The sequence below is a fragment of the Lontra canadensis genome, unplaced genomic scaffold, assembly GCF_010015895.1.
Source record: "Lontra canadensis isolate GAN:19392208 unplaced genomic scaffold, GSC_riverotter_1.0 scaffold73, whole genome shotgun sequence".
Taxonomy (NCBI): Eukaryota; Metazoa; Chordata; class Mammalia; order Carnivora; family Mustelidae; genus Lontra; species Lontra canadensis.
Genome location: NW_022631067.1, coordinates 1,351,186 through 1,364,625, shown reverse-complemented (window position 1 = coordinate 1,364,625; position 13,440 = coordinate 1,351,186).

Here is a 13,440-nt window from a genome sequence, read left to right as displayed (position 1 = left end):
TCATGATCCCTTTTCCAAACACCTCTGGCCAGATAAATGGGATTTGCTCAGAATTTCTCTAGAATTTTGGCTGTTTGGGGGCCAAAGAACAATAGGAAAGAGAGAGAGTAAGACACACAGGGATGTCTGTCATTCTTCAGAGAACGGAGTCCTTTCCCCTGGACCCTGCCTCCGCAGAGATGGGTTTTCTCTTGGGATCTTAGCTCATGGCCCCATTGCTGTGCGTGTGTAGGTCCAAGGTGGGGCTGGCCTCAGGGTGGGGCCAGAAGAGAAAAACACATACAGAGGGAGAAAACAGGGACCATCTACAGAGCCTCTGGCTCCCAGGCAGACTGCTGCCCGTCGTCCGGTAAAAGCCTTGCGTTTCTCCTGAGTTCTGTTGCACAAGCCTGGCCCGTGCGGTCATCCCTGGGCAGTGTACCATGGGTCAAAGCCGGCAGACTCAGAGGGCAAAGGAGGCTCCAGACATCTCCCACGGACACAGCAATTGCTCTCTGAGTGTGCGGGTCCTCCCCAGCCAGACTTCTCGTGCTCACTGTCAAGGACAAGGTCACTGCATTTGCTATTCTATCCAGTGTCCAGAACACCAGCGGACCCGAGGCAACAGTGCCTCACAGCCTCGCAGCAGCCAGCAGAAGCCCACTCATTTTTTCACTTTTTCTCACTTTCCAACACAAAAAGCTATTCTGCGTTCAAGACTTAAAATCAGATTTTCTCCGAGGAGTCTTGCTTCCTCTGACAAGAGTTTATGGGAGCAGATCTGAGCAGTAGGGCACGCGCCGTCTGTGGTGTGCAGTGCCTCCCGGCGCGCGTACTGGCTGGAGCTGCGAACCAGAGCTCGGACTCATGCGCACCCCTGCAGTGTGCAGGTCCCTGCGGACCGTCCCGCAGCTCCCCTGCTCCACACTCAGCTCCCTCCCTCCCCACACCCCTGCCTCCCAGATGCCAAAGGAACAAAACCACTGAGAGCCAGTGCGTCGTCACCGGCAAAAACTCACAAAGCGAAGGCCGCACTTCTCCGCGGCTCCGTGGTTTCGAGCTGGAAAACACATCCCGTGTGGCGGGAAACCTCGGCCGGTTTCCTACCTTCCGCCTCATTTCCACTCACCCCGGAGACACATACCTCTGGTTGGTCGGCTTCTCCAGCCTGGTTTCCTTCTACAAAGTAGGGGTGTGTGTGTGCGTGCGTGTGCGTGCTTGCGTGTGTTGTCTCCACTTCTCTCTCACAGGAAGGGTAGCAGATGTGTGTGCGCTTTGACATCGAACCCTCCTTCAGCAGCTTCCGTGTCAGCTGACAGAGGGTCACAGCGATACGGCCCGTGGGGTGCCGGGAGGCCCCCGATGCCGGGCTACACGCGGCTGGCTCTCTGCCCCATTGTGACAACAGGCCTGCCGCGCACCGGGGTGACTTCTCAGCCGTGGCGATAGAGACCCCACTCTGCGTCCTCCTCTGCCAGTGGGGGCGTGGCTGTGTCCCTCCTCGCGCCTGCTCTCGTGGGTGGGAAATGACAGAATCCAGCCCACGCCAGCCGCCCTCTGCTCTGCTGGCTGCCCCTCTCTCCTCGTCTTGTTAGTGTCCTTCGTTGATGTGTCCCTGAAGAACCACACTAAGTTCTGGGCTACGTCCGCGTGCATTTGCCCATCTCCCATCATAAGCCTCCTGCAGGGGCATGGGGCGGGCGCTCTGAGGTGTCCGTGTGGCCCGCTGGGTCTTCCCTCACGCTGCTCTACCCGCAGACGCTCTACGGCCCCTGGGGACGTGGTCTCTGGCTGATCGGGGCCTCTCCCTGGACACTGGACAGCCGGCCGGTCATTCAGGACTCCCGGAAGCACCGGCGGTGCCGGCTCTGCCCTCCGCCTCCCTGCTGCTGGGCTCATCCCGTGCCCCTGCTGGCTTCCCCCAACCCCTCTCACCCCTCCCCCAGCCCCCCGGGCCTTTCCCCCCATCGCTGCACAGAACCTTTCTGTCCAGTTATTCTCTGATTTTTCTTTTTAATTTTTTTAAGATTTTATTTATTTATTTGACAGAGAGAGAGAGCACACGTAGGCAGAGAGAAGGGGAAGCAGGCTTCCTGCATCCCCTCCTGACAAAGGGCTCGATCCCAGGACCCTGAGACCATGACCTGAGCCCACGGCTGAGGCTTCACCCACTGAGCCACCCAGGCGCCCCTGACTTTTTCTTTTAAATAAAAAAGGCTACACAAGCCCTAGAGTCGTCCTTTTAAAATCAAGATAAAAATGCCCTCAAGAGACAGTAAGGTCACTAAGGTCACAGGCCTCCTGTCAGGTCGGGAGCGGGCTCGGAGTCTGCAGAAACGTTCCCACGGGGAAGAGGGGCCGGGAGCGGGGCAGGAAGGCCAGGCTGAGTCCCCGTAGAGGGAAACCACAGAAGAGGCTGAGTGAAAACACCAGGGAATCTTGACGACGCAAAGTCATACAGCGGCTCCCCTGGCGTCCCCGACGGCCGTGGCCGTAGCGGAATAGGCTCTTCCATCACGTTGCCCAGTTAATTAAGAAGCCGCCGCTAACTCAGGCGTCCATGAAAGCTCCTCGCCGGGTGTTCCCTTCCCTGGTCCATCCCCCCGCAGAGGGCCTGGAAGCCGGCTTGTCGGACCCGCAGGACCCCTGCGAATGCGCCCTACAGGCCCTCAGCACGGTGCGCCTGAGGCACAAAGAAGGGGCGGGGGGAGGGGAGGGGCGTCTTCTTTGTCCGACTGATAACGCCCCCAAATCTGGTCAGTATTTTGCAAACACACATTTTCAACGTCTCCACTGCAGGTGCGAGATCCGGGGGCAGGAACTGGCCTGTGAATTAGTCAAAGAAGCGGAATGTTAACTGCCACCTCTGCAGGGTCTGGAGTGAGGGACACCGGACGGATGTCGGCCACCGTAAGGGGCCTGCACGTTGCGACATCGTGAGGTGGCACGACCCGAAACTGAGTTAAGCTCCAAGTTCCTTTAAGGAAAAGCACAGGCAGCCTCTTTGGTTGCTGGCAGTTTCAACGCATCCAGACAGGCGGCCTGGTGCCACCAGGAGCCATGCCCCAGCGCTGGCCGCTCCCTTCCCCACCCTCCAGACACACCCAGGGCCCCTGCGACCCCCCCACAGCCTTCCCCAGATAGATGGTCTCCCTAACTGCCTTCCCCAGCAAGACTGTCCCCCCACCACCCACCCCAGCTAGTCCGTGCCCCGCACTACCCTCCCCAGCTAGACCATCCCCCAACCGCCTTCCTCAGCTAGACCATCCCCTGACAGCCCTCCCCAGCTAGACTGACCCCCCACCTCCCTCCCTAGCTAGATGACCCCCCACTACCCTCCCCAGCTAGTCCATCCCCCACCTCCTTCCCCAACTAGAGAGCCCCCCTGCCACCCTCACCAGCTAGACGGGAGCCTCCTGCTCCCAGGTCACTCCCCGCAGGGCATCAGGATCACCTCTTAGGTCCTCCACAGGGCCCCGCCTCAGTGCTGAACTGCCCTCGCCTGCTCTGGTGTCCTTCGCGAAGGACAGCCCGCTGCGTCTGCGCCCCAGTGTGTGTGGGTGGGTGGGTGTGGGACGGGGTTGTTCCTTCTTCCATCCCTTCATCTGGTTCATGACAGTGACACTGCTGTCCAGCCCGCCCAGGGATCCGGTGCCCACATGTCCCCAGTGCTTGGAAACGGTCGCCAGTCGAAACAGCACACCAGACGTCTCCTGAGGCAGAGGAGCCCAGTCTGTGACTAGGAGCAGCCACAAGGGTCTGTGGAAACTGCTCGAGTGTTTCTGCAGGAGGTCATCCCTGAGGCTGGCCGGCGCCAGAGAGCGGGAGGATGGCAGACTCACAGACGGGTGGTCAGACGTCCTGGCATCTGCTGCCTGGGCAGGTGGCCGTCACCACAGCAGGGAGGGCAAAAGAAGCGTCGCCGGCCAGGGCCTCGCAGCCTGGAGCAGAGAGCATGGTTGGGACACAGCTCTGCGGGCGGGGGAACAAGTGGCCCAGTGCTGAGTCCCCACCGTCCCGCAGGGGAGCCCCGCATCATCAGATCTGATTAGATCGACAGCAAAACACTCCCATGGGACACACCTGATCAGAGTAGCTTTTCTTGACCCGTGACACTTGGTGAATGAGACGCGAGGGGACAAAGCCATCCACACAGCCTGAAGACTCGCAGATCTGGGGCTTTCTTTTCCCATCATCCCCACATTCACACAGGAGGTGAGTCACGTCACCACACTGTCACCGGCGTGGATGCCGGCTGCACACGGTGCCCAGCGCTCACCAGTGTGCCGGTGTGTCTGAGGGAGATCGCAGTCTCCAAGTGCCGAGCACGGGCGGGACAGTCACCGCCGCGCCTCCAGCACCAGGCAGTTCCCACACCCACGTGCCCTAGACACAGTCCGCCTGACGTGTGACACAGGGCCAGGGTCTCAGGGCCACAGTGGACATCTTCCCGGGGTAGGGGTCCTTCCCCTACCACCGGCTCCCAGCCACTTTCACAATATGCTCACGCATGGCAAGGGACTGCTTCTGTGTGTCAGCTGGGCGACCCGGGCGTCTGCACCAGGGCTGTCTGTTCTGACCACTGGGAGGTTTGCCCTGTGAGTGTCAACGCGTCTAACCAGCATCTGCAGGATGTCTGTGCAGTCACGTGTTTCCTGGGGCAGCTGCGGTCCCTGCCGCCCTCGCTGTGGGTGTAGACAGTGACACATGTATCTCCGAGTGGCCAAAATGCCTGTGCCTCGGGACACTGGGGGGACTCAGCAGGTTGAGCGTCAGACTCTGGATCTCAGCTCAAGTCTTGATCTCAGGTCTGCATTGCTGGGCAGGGAGCCTAGATGCGTGGGCCTTGCCGACGCCTAGTGAGCGTGTCCTGTGGCATGACCTGCCGTCCACACCCGTCTCCCTCAACAGGTGGTAAGTATGGCGCGACCCAGGCCACATCTAGCAAAGAGGTTTGTGCAAGCGAAGGCCCGACGCGTTTCTGATTGAGGACAAAGTGCATCCCTGACCCTGCATGGGTTGGTGCGTGACGCCCCCCGGTGACTGATGAGCAACCCTCATGTCATACATGAAGCTTGCGCTTCCATGTGTCCGCGCGGATGGAAGGGACATGGGGCTGTGCTCCGCAGCAGCGCTTGAGCCGTGGCCTTGAACAGGACAGGTCCTGTCCGTACGTCACCTGCAGCAGCAAACAGCCTCACCCACTCCTTGTCAAACACAGCAACCACAGGCACCCGTGCACACAGAGTGGGAGTAACGCCGTCCCCGCTCCAGGCGAGCCGGGACCACGCCGCGAGAGACACTGCTCGTTTTGCCTTTGTTGTCAAACATGAGCGCGGTGGCCATCATGACCCATGAGAGGGGCGCTTTCTTGCCATTAGCAAGTGACCGGGGGAGTCTGGAAACAGGGAGGGATCAAAGGCCTCACACGCACAAAGTGAATGGAACAGTCCTGCCGGTCATGGATCCCTGAGTCGTGGGTCTGGGGGGCGGGGCGGGGCGGCACCCTCACCGTCACCCACCAGACAGACGCTGAGAAGGAAGCCATGACCTTCCACATGAGGAGCTGGATCCTGAGCTGCCTGTCACTGTGGGCACAGCAGGCTGGGCACGGCCGGATCAGTCACGGGGGAGCATGGCCCTTCCCGCCTGATGACACTTGTTAGGTCACTTTGTTTGGTAGGCCCTTTCCTTGAGAACACAGTCCGAGGGGTTTTTGCTGACACCTTCACGGATAAGACAGAAAAATCGGGTGAGCGGGTCCCCCGCACAGCGTGTCCACTCAACTCCCCCTGCATAGAGGCACCCCGTCCTCGTCAACAGAAGGACGCCACGAGGGTGCCTGGGTGGCTTAGTGGGTTAAAGCCTCTGCCTTTGGCTCAGGTCATGATCCCAGGGTCCTAGGATCGAGCCCCGCATCGGGCTCTCTGCTCAGCTGGGAGCCTGCTCCCCCCCACCCCCTCCCGCCTCTCTGCTTGCTTGTGATCTCTGACTGTCAAAAAAAAAGACTCCATGAGGAACCCCAACAGTCTCTTGATTCTGGGAACCCGTAACTTGCAGAGGATTTCCTCGGCGCATGGTCCAGGGCTTTCCGCTGAGGCGCGGGGGTCTGCGGACAAGCTTGGGGGACAAAGTGAAAGCTGGTTCAGCAGGGACAGGAGAGCTTCCCAAAGCCCCCCATTCCCCACCCTGGGAACGACGACAGAGTGTGCTGGCCCGATGCGAACACGGTCATGACCTTACCTCCACAACTGGCTCCTGAGGGGCTCCCGGCCCCTGGCCGAGAGGGGTCGAGGTGGGCTCTTGTCACCCTCTGTCTGGAAACAGCCGTGATCTCCTTTCCTCTGCAGCGTCCCAGGGCGACTTTGGCAGGAAGAACAATAGTCCCTGAGAGGAGCGGGACCCCAGAGGCGGGTTTCAGATCTCAGACGACGGCAGCCACGCGGCGGTTTCTGGAAGCCACGTGAGAACAAGACACGGACAGGAGACCGGGGACGCGCTGCGTTGCTGGGGCGGGTGCTGAGTGTGCGTCGGACTGAGGCCGGGATGGGGGTGCACCTCGCCACTGCCCGGGGCTGGCCCCTCGCTGGGTCCCCACGTGGACGACAGGGCCAGGGGGAAGGGCCCGCCGCAGGGAACAAGTCCGAGTGCTCAGCCGCAGTTTCGCAAAGCGCCGCAGTGTCTCCCAAGCCCCAGATGACAATCAGCCTGTTTCGTTGGTGACTTTGCTCTCACTTGTGTAGTAATTAGTGTTTGTTATGTTTCGCACAAGTGTCATTCCGTGACTGACTGGAAATTAAAAGGAAAGACTGGCCCTTCCACGCGGGTGAGGGCAGCGTCCAGACGGGGGCAGCACCCGCGAGGCCCTCCTTGAGTGTGGACCAGGCCGGCAGGTAGCCGGGTCACAGCTTCCGGCAGGGGTTCCCTTTGCAGCTCACCTTTTAAACCTTTGTTTGAAACCATCTCTAGGGGTCTTCTCCCGTCTGGTGACCTTGGGGAATCATGGAAACCAGCCCAGGCCTGCTCCGGACCATCCCCTCTGTCTTGGCGCTCCCAGTGGGGAGACCGTCCAGGGACTCTGCTGGTTGAGAAACCATCTGACCCTGAAGGGGCCCCGGGACGCCCAGCCTGTGCCCCGAGCTCCCAGTGCGCCGGGCCCACCCTCTCTGAGCACTGCCCCTGTTAGCGGTGAGCACTGTCCCGTTTACAAGGAGGTCACGCCCTAAGTTCAAATGTGCAGTTGTTGTTGGGACAGAAAATGAAATTAGGCTCCCAGGTAACCCTATCAAAGCCCGCTTACCCTGTAGTCTCGTGAAGGTTTGGTTTTGTTTTGTTTTTTTAAAGATTTTATTTATTTATTTGACAGACATCACAAGTAGGCAGAGAGGCAGCAGAGACAACAGGGGAAAGCAGGCTCCCCGCTGAGCAGAGAGCCTGATGCGGGACTTGATCCCAGGACCCTGAGATCCTGATCGGAGCCGAAGGCAGGGGCCTAACCAACTGAGCCACCTGGGGGCCCTGAGGGCTTACGTTTTAAATGCCTCACGCATCGGAGGTCTTCATTCGCAGCCGGAGTGAGGCCCAGATGCGCTCACAAACGGGAATTAAGTTAAAGTAAGAGAGGGTTTGTCTGAGGGCGTATCCAGTCTGTGTCATTCTCAAACGCGGACTGGGAGCGCACGCTCACCTCCCCGCAGGTCCGGTGAGAAGGGCGGCCGGTGTCCCCTGCGCAGGGCGGCCGTGGAGTCAGGAGCAGAACCTGCGGGGCCAACAAGCACACCTGGGTTTGCGGGGTCTTCTCTCAGAGCTCGGAGCAAAGCCCCCGTGATAACTGCATTGCTCACTTGCCTCGGGTCCGTTTTTCCTTAAGAGAGCATCACACAAAGAGAAGCTTCAAACGCCTTTTGTTTTGTTTTGTTGCCGCAACATTTGCCGAAGATCTAGGTAACCCCTTGTTTCACTAGAAACGATGGGGAATGAAGTGACGCGGGAGGCTCCCCTCGTCCGCTCAGTGGTTGCTGGGATGGACCCGACCCAGGCCAGCAAGGTCGTCGCCCACCCTCCAGGCCGGAGTGGCCCTGGGCTGTCGACCTGGGCAAGGAGCCCCTTCCAGATGGGGCCCTTGGGCAAGCACGGGTGGATTATTACTCAGGGCTGAAGGTAGAAAAACTCTTGGAAGCAGCACCCAACCTTGGCCGACAAGCAAGACTATCGCACATCAGGTCGGCCGGTGGCGTGACCTCCGCTGGACCCACACTGCCTGCCCAGTCCGCGTGGCCGGCGCGTGGGTGCGGAGCGCTGAGCGCCCGACACGGATGGGCGGTGCACAGACGTGCGTGCCCATGAAATCCTGTTTGCCAAACTCGTGGTAATTTATGTAATTATACACATAATGTATTTTAACCAAATACACAAAGAAGATCTTTATAATGCCACTTAGGGTCTAGATTTAACTTAAACCACTACTTAGTCGATCTCTCTAATAGGATACTAAAAGGGAATTTTATGACAACATTATCAGTAGCATTTTGCTGATAATTAGAATAACAATAATAATACTGAGATATTTTTTCAGTAATAATGGTGTTATTAATGAGATTTTTATGAAAGACAGACTTCTTCGGTATAATTATGAAAATTGATCTTTTGCATTTTACTTATTCACTGAAATCAGATAAGTGGCTTAACTACATGTATTATTTCTAATAAATATTCAAAAGAATGCATTTAAACAAGGCTGCTCATTCTATTCTTGCTCATATTCCTTGCATTTAAATAAAAGTGTAATTGCTCTGCTTTTTAAACTGCTAGTTTGGATTAGCTGTCTAACCTGTACAGTGTAGCTGTTTGCTGTTTGCATTTTTAATAGCTTTATTACCATTTGGTGAAGCCTTAATTTCTGGCTTCCGTGAAGAGTCCTGCCTGTAAGTCAGCATTACAATTTAACCAGCAATAACCTGTCAAGAGAAGATAAAGGCCCACACCAGATGAGACGCAGTATTTTTGTGGGGCTTTCTGTCATTGTTAAAGGCAAGATCCCAGTGTGTCAAAATGTAACCTCTGAAAGTTTCCCAAACTTTGCGGCATAATTTTACAGTTCACGTTTTTAATCAATGGCTCCAGAATGCATTATCTTGTTCACCAGGGAAAGCAAATTAGAATCCATGCCCTGTTATCGTGCAGAAATGGGCTCAAGGACACGGGCGGGAACACACTCGGTGCGAGCACACGCACCCAGAGTCTATGCTGCTCCGGCAGGAGGGCTCCGGGTTTTCAGCCATAGGAACGTGCCTGTTTCCAGGAATCTGAGACTACACATCAGTGAGTACACGCTTTGTTTCTAAAATGGTGTCAAACGTGCACCAGTGGAGAGAATAGGGTAAAATGACCCCACGCACCCACACTGATCTGGGCAGGCAGCAATTCACAGACCTGGCTCTGCCCCAAGAAAGCCTCACTTCCCGCCCCAGCAAACCCCGCGTGCCATATGTTCTCATGTGCAAATATTTATGTGGGATCTTTAAAAAAAAACAAGGCATCAATCAGTGTGCCTGGGCGGCTCAGTGGGTTAAGCCTCTGCCTTGGGCTCAGGTCATGATCTCGGGTCCTGGGATCGAGTCCCGCATCGGGCTCTCTGCTCAGCGGGGAGCCTGCTTCCCCTCCTCTCTCTGCCTGCGTCTCTGCCTGCTTGTGATCTCTCTCTCTCTGTCAAATAAAGAAATAAAATCTTAAATATATATATATAAGAAAATACAATAAACCTTTTTTTAAAAAGCATCATTTTTTAAAAAGCGTGATTGCATACACGATCACACCTAAAAAAATTAACAATAATTCCAGGATGTCATAAAATACCTGGCCAGTGTTTAAATTTTTCATCTAGTCGTCTACTTCAGGGCCATGTATCTGACTTTTGTAGGTCACGATAAGGACATTTCTTCAGTTTTTTAAGAAGACTCACAGGAACCAGGATCAAACTCGGGCTCCTGTCTTGTGATTGGTCGAAATGTTTCCCGAGTCGTTGGCGATGGACTCGCGTCACTGCCCCTGCCCCTTCCTTTTACCTGAGGATGCGTTTGTTGAAGGGGACAGTCATGGGCCCATCGTGCCTCCCGTCAGGGGAGCGCCCCGGGTGTCTCCCGCTGGGTTGGTGTGATGGTCCCCTCCTCGGCGGACTGAAACTCCATCTGGGGTTTCAGTCAGATTTCTGACTGGGTGGGAGGGCAACGTCAGGTCCAGGCTGGTTTCTCCGTCCGGAGGCGGCGAATGCCCAGCTGAGCCTCCCTCTTGGTGACGCTTGTGGTTCTCGCTGCTTGGCGGTGAGACACGGTCAAGCGACGGGGTGGGAACACGGTCCTATTCTAGCTCCATCCCTTCTCCTCCACATACTAGCAAGCCGGAGCCCTTCCATGAAAAGGAAACATTCCTCGTGTTGCATCTGGCTGCCCAGCGGTGTGCCTCGTGCTGGGAAGGTGGGATAAGTACTGGATTTCCTCCCTTCACTTGCTAGTTTCCAAAATAGTGAATTCTTCATTTGCATCCTCCAGTGGTACCAACTAAATTTTTTTAAAAAGTGTTCATTAGGCATTGAGGGGCATAAGTATAAACACATGTGCTGCGTTTCATTCCACTGTGGTCACTACACCTGGATGACCCGGTCGTCCTGTGTCTGGTCAGCAGAAGCCTCGGTTGGCGTCGGCACCCAGGTCGGCTGCTTCTCCAAGGAGCTCCGGGTCCTCCCGCCGAGGAATGGGGTTTCAGAGATCAGTGTTGGTGCCCGTAGTTACACCCACAGCTGTGTGAAGAGACAAGCTCACCTTGCTGTATCTGCCCTTCCTCCGATATGTATCATAGAAATCGTTTGGGAGAAACAGTTCCAAGGTGGTCCCCCGAATCATCGCTGAATCCACCACCCTGAGCAGGTGGGAGGCAGGCCCTCCGGTGATGGACAGGAGCCTGGCTGGGGGGACAGCCTAGGAGGGGAGACCAGTGACCAGCTGTGGCAGAGACCCTCCTGGCCTTTTTGGGATGACAGAGAGCCCTGCATCATCTTTTGATTAATTTTTTTAATGGATGCTCCTCAAAGTTGTATGGGGCCCTGGGACAGGGGCCGTGCCGATCGCCTCTGTTATTTCCCAGTTCCAGTTCGTGCACTGCTGAGGCAACCACAGAACATGTTAGCTCAGTGCCGATCCAGGAATTGGGGGCCCGAGAGCCCCGCCCCAGGAATCACATCAGACAGAGGGCAGGCCCCTCCACGGTGGGACGTCTCTGACCGCTGGGTCATTGCAACTGGCACTGACTCATCGTTTGTCCTGTCCCTGTGGGAGGAAACCAGGGGACCAATCTGTCCTCTCCGTCCTGCTAGAGACGAGAAGCACAGAGGAGAGAGGACGGCAGCTGTTGTCAGCCATGACAGGGCCACAGACGGGACATTAACAAGGAGGGCCTCAGGTCTGTTGGTCCCGAACAGGTGTTGTGGGGACCACTTCTCGTATGTCTGTGCCCTGACGCGGGGAGGGGAGCTCTGACCAGGGCCTTGGCCGGTCCAGCAGAATTGGACGTTCTCAGGTGACCCAAGGTTGCTGGCAGCAAAAGGGGACCTAGACTCCTGCAGACCCTGGCGCCTCCCGAGGGGCACACTTGCTGCGGCAGGTGATGAGGGGCGAGAGGCGGGTGCAGCAGCAGATCCAAAGTGGCTGATGCAGGAAGGAGGGTCGGAACCAGACGGGAACCCTGGTGCTGTCCACCTTGGCTGAGAACCCAGCAGGGCGGGGGTTCATGCCCGACGCACACTGTTAGAGCCTCTGAGCCTGTCGCCGTGGGCTGCGTGCACCCATTCTCACCAGAACAGCGAACTGACGGTACACAGTCCATTTACAGTGGATGGGCCCAGGGGTCCATGAGGACGCTTTCCCCCGAGCTCCCGGCCGCAAGGCTGCGCCGGGTCCATGCAGCCAGCCCCTCCCAGAGTCGCCGGCCGGGCTGAGCCGCTGAGTGCTTTGGGTACAGACATGAGGCCACATGTTCGTCAGGCCCGGGGCTGTGAAGGCTCTTCCACCCAAATTGTCTCACGTGACACATTTGTGACCTCAGGCTGGTGGCCGCGGACATGGGGACGAGACATGATGAGGCGAGAGCCACCGTTTCCATTTTACAGATGAGAAACACTAAACACACGGCAAGAGAGGTCACTGCAGGGCCAGTCCGCGACACAGGGAAAGTTCCAGAAAAGAAGCATCCAGAATCCCAACGCTTCTGGACTCAGCCCATCACAGCACCTCAGGCGCTCGGCTGCGTGGGCCACGGAGAAGACTGTTGACACATGCACGTCCATCCCTCCCCGGGATGCAGCTCGTCCCCGACTGTCTCCTTCCCATGACCTGTGCTGGAGCCGGCCAGCCGTCATCAAGGTCTGGACACCAGAGCCCGGGTTTCTTCTGCTAAAAGCCGGGCCCAACATGTAACCCCACACGCCGTCTCCGCACCGCGGCTCTGAGCGCGGCACCGGCAGCAGAAGCAGCGGGACAGGGGGAGGCGGTGATTGCGGACCCGCCAGACCTCACCAGGCGCGCACTGAGGCCCGAGAAGTGTGAGCGCTGGTGGCAGGGGCAGCACCCAACAGTGCGATGGGCCCCTCATGGCGACCTTACCAGCTTCCCGTCGCGCAGGGTCAGCATTCTCATCAGGCACGAAGGAGGCTTCTGACCCTTCGTCTGGGGCCCTGGTCTTTCCGGGCTTCCTCTCTGCAGGTGGGATTGGCACGAACCCGCGTAACCCCTGGCGGGGGAGGGGTGGGTGCGGAGTGGGGGGCCCTAGGACGCGTGCGGCGCCACGTCCTGGAAGGGAAGACCGGTGCGGGGAGGAGCGGCCTGGGACGGGGTCATATTCTTACTCGTGTCTGAGTCACGCGGTGGGGAAGAAAGCTTCCTCAAGTTTTGCGCGCGCTGCTCAGAAGCAAGCCGGAAGGTTGACCAGGGTCTCTCGGAGGACGTCCTCCCGTGGTGGCCAGGACAGCTTCCCGGGAACCAGACCCAGATCACTCTACACTCGAGGCACTTGACAGACTGCCAGACCGCCACTTTCGGCGGGTTTAGGGTTACTACAATCTCATTACTATGCTTGAAAGACGACAGGTGATAGAATCCGGGGGAGCAATCTGGCCCCACTGGCCGCACCTTCTCCCCGATGCCAGTTTCCCGTGATTACCTGCCCCGACGAGGCTGTTTTCAACCATGTCTCCTGAGGAAACAATCATCGGGTCAGCCTGAGCTTCTCACCGCAGTCAGCGGGTTTAATGGGTGAAGCATTCCTTTAACCCTTCGGCCCGTCCCTGATCACACAACTTTCCATCATGGTCAAGCAGGCATGAAAGCAAGCTTCCTGGCTCCCTCCCTCAGGGCCCAGTCTTTTTAGGATGGTTCTGTGTGTTTCTCACCAAACCCAGAGGCTGGCCTCACG